The sequence below is a fragment of the Pleurodeles waltl genome, chromosome 7 (genome assembly GCF_031143425.1).
Source record: "Pleurodeles waltl isolate 20211129_DDA chromosome 7, aPleWal1.hap1.20221129, whole genome shotgun sequence".
In the NCBI taxonomy this organism is placed as follows: Eukaryota; Metazoa; Chordata; class Amphibia; order Caudata; family Salamandridae; genus Pleurodeles; species Pleurodeles waltl.
The window spans coordinates 1,429,275,188-1,429,281,187 of NC_090446.1; the positions used below are offsets into that span (position 1 = coordinate 1,429,275,188).

The following is a 6,000-nucleotide window of genomic DNA, read 5'->3' on the forward strand; positions in this document are numbered from 1 at the left end:
GGTCACTCTTTCTTAAACACATTTTTTGGGATGATTGTGTACAATGACCCTGAATCCACCATTACCTCTATACTCCTGCCTTTGTTGGTAAAGCCAGCGGTGGGTCTCTTTCTCCTCTTACTTTCACTGTCAGTGTATGCTACAACAGGAAACTGTTCATTGCTATTCTCATTTGCACACAAGACTCTATCACATCTTTCGCTATCACAAACTATTTCTTCTGCAACAGCTACAACCTTGCTTGGCAAAATGACCTTTACGGCCACAATGTCTACATTCCTCGCCTATAGCATAACATTTCTTTGACTCTGAAGTGTGATATATACCGCTGCACTTTCCACACACTATACTACTGATTTTATTGCCATAGTTTCTATTTTCCTGGCAAGATCTTCCTCTTCCTCTGAAATTCCCTTTGTTCGCAATTGCTACTTCTTCATCAACTTTGTCCACTGTTGATGTTCCATCAGCTGCCTTAATGTATCCCTTATTATCTCTTTGTTCCATTTCCTTCATGCCATATTAAGATTCCTCGACTATTTTTGCAATTTCGATGGCATCCTTGAGAGAAGGATTTTTTACAGCCCACAAACGTTCTTGTGTTTTTCTACTTCTCACTGAACAATAAGCGGGTCTCTTATCATCTCTTTTGTCATTGCTCCAAATCTGCATTTAAGAGATAGTTTGCAATTTTTTTTTACAAAGTCATCTATAGATTCTCCTACTCTCTGGGATTGAGTATAGAATTTGTTCCTTCTCATCACCACATTTGTCTTCTTAACTTCTTACGTTCCTCCACATATACAATCTCTATGGGTTGACCTTCATTGTCCAAAGCCATGGGAAGATATTTAAATATGCGTTGACCCTCTTTTCCTAGGGTACTCAAAAGGATAGCTCGTTTCCTACTCAGCCTAAAGCCTTGACCGTCAATAGCTTACAAATAATTGTCAAACATTTCCACCCATTCATCCCATTCAATAGGTGGAACTCCAGGTTGTGAAAGGAAACATGGAGGTGGTGCAATTGTGGTGAAATCCATGATATAATAATACTAATACGGAATCCAAAATAACTGAAATGGGTAATTTGCCCTTCCTTAGTTTCCTCTTCTTATTTTAGACAAAAGAAAATTAAAATATTAATTTGTGCAAAAAAATATAAATATTGTGCACATATAACCTTATTTGCTTGTAACCACCATTTATAAGGTTCTGTAAATTAAAAATAACACTGCTGTCTAATTAACTCTGATTGCCAGACGTGCTGCTACATATTCCTTTGCTGAACAACTTCCCCTTTAAGAAATTGGATGGCCTCCCCTTTATATGAGGCTCATGAGTAAGAGCGAGTGGTCTCCTCCCCCTTGTTCACTCTGAAACAAGAGATGTGTTGTTCACTTCATCAACAGTTTTATGGTGAGTTAGACTGCAGAAACCATCAATATAATATGACGCACGGCTGAAATAAACATATCTCATCACAGCACACACAGCGTCACTGCAATTATCATGTTATTGGTTAGCAGTAGGTTCTTCTCCACACGAGAAGAGTTGCTGCTTCCGCGTAGTTGTCGCTCATCCCCAAATTAATGTTATGATGAAGGAGCTTTCCACGCAGCAATTATTTTCAATTTGTTTATTAAAGAATCAACTCTCTACGTCGTTGTATCCCCGTTCAGCAGCTAGCGGCAACTGCTACTTAAGCTCTAGCACAAGGGTATCACCATGACTACAGAATAATGTGTTAATAACATTCGAGGCATATCGAGACATAGACACTACAGGTTACAACACATGTCTGCAGCCCGAAACGATGAATAGCATTACACCAAACTGGGGTGGCATGGTGAGCAAAAGAATGATGGATTAAACCCAGATCTGTGACTGGGGTGAGTGTTTGCATTGTTCAGCCCTCCTCCATCATCCTTTTGTGTTGCTAAAGTTACCCTAAGTGGGAAGGGTATGCCCAGATGTGGGTTCCTTGCTCACTGTGCCACTGGATTCAAGCTAGCCTGGCTGATGAAGGGTGAAATCCTGAAACCGGTCCAAGGAGGCTTGTTTCTGATCCAGCGAGGACCTGGCTTGGCAGTTCGGTCAGGACTGTTCCCATGAGGAACAGGGTCGAGACTGATTTGGATATGGCTGGGTCCAAACTGGGGTGGCATGGTGAGCAAAAAGAATGATGGATTAAACCCAGATCTGTGACTGGGGGTGAGTGTTTGCATTGGTCAGCACTCTGACCATCATCCTTTTGTGTTGCTAAAGTTACCCTAAGTGGGAAGGGTATGCCCAGACGTAGGTCCCTTGCTCACTGTGCCACTGGATTCAAGCTAGCCTGGATGATGAAGGGTGAAACCCTGAAACCACTCCCAAGATGCTTGCTTCCGGTCCAGTGAGACCTGGCTTCGCAGTTCAGGCTGGACTGTTCCCATGAGAAACAGGGTCAAGACTGATTTGCATATGGCTGGGTCCAAACTGGGGTTGCATGGTGAGCAAAAGAAGGATAGATTAAACCCAGATCTGTGACTGGGGTGAGTGTTTGCATTGTTCAGCACTCCGTCCATCATTCTTTTGTGTTGCATGAGATAGAGTTACCTGAAATAAATTTCTATTGTATACATACATCTCAAATAACGCTAACCCACAGCTCACGCTGGATCCCCAGGGATTGATGCAGACAGAGAAATATTGCTCTCATTTAATTGTTTAATCAATATTCCAAGTTTGTCGCCATATGACCTAATGCGTTTTGGCTGTCACTCGTGGCCTTGATCACAGAACCAGTGCAGGCCATCTTGCCTGCATATTTATCCATTACATCATCATGGATATCGACAACACACTACAGCTATTAAGGCACTGTTGTTGTGCTACATACATGTATATAACCCCTTGAAATTACGTAAAAATAGCATACAGGTTCAGGGACATTACACAATTGAGCTCAAGCGGACAACTTCATTCTTAACATGTCGTTTAACCTGAATATACATTCAAAACGTCATAATTCCCATATATCAGATTTCAGTCCAAGTAAATATACACACATACATACATTTATTTGTGTTATTATTGAAACATTTGTGTTTTCATTGCTTGGGATACTTTTCATTTTAGTGTGCTGTGGCTATTGTACAATTCTTTACTTTTGTTTTCACTATTACATGTACTGCTATATTTTCAGTTACGTTTTTTTACTCAATATTTTGCAGTGTGTGTTTACTACACATAAAGTTGATATTCGATCCGCGATAGGTTTAAGTGATATTTTTGTGTCTCGATATCTGGGCACATGATAGTCCGTCACCAAAGCAAAACGATGTTTCTTCCTGGTCTAAATGCTGGAGATAACACATGTAACAACATACAGCAGCGCAATCTTTCACTGCTCTTCATACGTGCGCATGGTCAGCAATCATGTTAGGTGAGGTAAGGCATAAACCTTAACGCTCCTTCACTAAGTGGAGCCACATAGCATGAACATTCCCCCAATAAACACTTTTCTTAGAGAATGAATACCATTCCAATGGCACGCGCTACTTTACATGAGCATCTAACATACTTGCTCGATTCTTGCATGTGTTGTACAGAACAATTCATCAATTAACAAAAAGCACTTATGAGTATGGTAAATAGTACTGAGAGACAGACAGGCAAGTCAATGTATGCGGCTAAAAATAGACATAAATATGCACTATAGCAAAAACATATAAACTACATTTGAAAAGGACGGTAAAAAGATAGAAATCACTTCCAACAAAAACAATCTTAGTTAAATATTACACTACTATCTTATAATCCATTTTCCATCTTTTGTACTCGTTCCCCATCTACGTGCCTTCATACTCCAGAGCAGTAAGGGCTATCTACCAGACAGCTTTATTTATGGTTCAATCTTGCTGCAAGGTGGAAAATAAAATTGATGGACCTCTGGAATTGAAGAAACCTAACATTTAACTTGGAGTACACTTACATGCCTTTGTGACACAACCTCAAAAGTTCTAACTCTCTGTGAGTGTGCAAAGAGGGCACTATCCTTCTGTTTGTTCTAATTGTACACGAACAGTACTACAGGGATACTAGTTTATGTGCTCCAAAATACAGTTGGGAATAAACGTTTCGGATAATAAACGTTACCAAATAAGTAAAGAACATAAACCTAAATTCAGAGAGCCCTATTCACAAAGACATTTGGGAATATTCAGGGAATCGTAGAATGAATACAAATACAAACGTCTGTAGCCTCTTTGCACGTTGGCTAATAGGTTGACATTTTGAGGCTAAGTCGCCGAGGCATGTAAGAGAATGTAGAATGAATGCATGAATGAACATTACAGAGTTCACTAGACTGCCAGTCTGCCACCAGAGGGTAAGGTGTTTTGTCACTGCATAGCTTTGTCATTTCAAACAAATATCATCGCTGTGCGAGGCTGTTTATCACCTTGCTCCATCTATTTAGCCATATAGCGGTCGCCCTCGTAATTTGTACTTAGTGGCTAGATATACACTGCAACACTGTCTGCCTCCAAGTAACCTAACGGAGCAAAAAATACCAAGACATTAGAGCTTCTGTTTTCTTACTTTAAGGTTCACCACTGCTGAGCTGTAACCAGATTCTTGGGCTAAAGCGGAGGCGGATATGCAAGAGACGAAGAGAAACAGGATTCCTGCAGTTATTGCTTTTTACGAGATGGGAGCTTTAAACGCGAGATTACTGCATTTGTTAGACTGAATTGTTTGTCTTTTCCCCTTGTTATGGATGGGGAGTGTCACTTGGATTCCCTTTCATTTGCCCTTGGTGACTGATTTATGACATTAATATAGGGCACTCAAGACGTGGTTGAATACACAAGTAAAATGAATAAAAACACACCTATTAGTGAACGTTTAAGTACCAGCAATTGGGTCAAGTGCATTGGGTTCCTGGGTGACATATTAGACAACATTTGCAGTGCTTGAACCATTTATGTCACTTGAAATCCTAGAGATATTACTCCCCTGTACGCAAGTGTGAACTGATTATGCCCCTGTAATGTTCATTCTCACCCATCATAAGTAGTGTGGAGACCTGTTTCTGAGCGGACATAAATAACACCAATCAATTTCATACCCACCATGCTGCTACTCAAACACAGACATTTACCTAACCATTTATATTCCCTATCACTATTGTTAGCGCGTCTGACCTTAATAAGTAAACTTACAAGGAGATGAGAATAGGTCGATGAACCTTTTGACTCGCAATTAAGATGTTCTTACCATAGCTCCAGTACATAATCCATAACCAATACACAATATCAATAATCTACAACAAGCAATAACATCAATAATCAATGGAGTCAGTAATTGTCACGCACCATGACCTTTCAGTCATGAATAACCACACATTTTAGTATAAGTTAGAATATTTATTTCCTGTTAGACTTTTCATCCTTGGCGTGGTCTCCCTTAACTTTTTGCCTCTGTTCCCCAGGTTGTTGATGTGTGCTGGACTCTGATTTTGCTGTTTTTATTACTCTGGGCACTTTACCACTGCTAACCAGTGCTAAAGTGCAAGTGCTCCTATTTAAAATGTGTACGTAATTGGTTCTCCATGATTGGCATATTTGTTTTACTGTTAAGTCCCTAGTAAAGTGCACTAGAGGTGCCCAGGGCCTGTACATCAAATGCTACTAGTGGGCCTGCAGCACTGGTTGTGCCACCCACACAAGTAACCCTGTAATCATGTCTCAGACCTGCCACTGCAGTGTCTGTGTGTGTATTTTTACACTGTAAATTCGACTTGGAAAGTGTACCCACTTGCCAGGCCTAAACCTTCCCTTTTCTTACATGTAAGGCACCCCTAAGGTACGCCCTAGGTAGCCCCAAGGGCAGGGTGAAGTGTATGGATAAGGTAGGACATATAGTAATGTGGTTTATATGTCCTGACAGTGAAATACTGCCAACTTCGTTTTTCACTGTTGCAAGGCCTGTCTCTCTCATAGGATAATATGGGGGC

At 40.5% G+C, this 6,000-nt stretch overlaps 1 long non-coding RNA gene across 1 annotated transcript in view; it reads right to left on the reverse strand.

Moving 5' to 3' along the window:
- LOC138247425 (uncharacterized) overlaps positions 1–4,706 on the reverse strand; it is a 68,335-nt gene extending 63,629 nt beyond the window's left edge. Inside the window, exon 1 of the long non-coding RNA XR_011194500.1 lies at positions 4,584–4,706. This is a non-coding gene — a long non-coding RNA (uncharacterized lncRNA). The remainder of the gene's footprint in view (positions 1–4,583) is intronic.
- Positions 4,707–6,000: the final 1,294 nt, after the last annotated feature.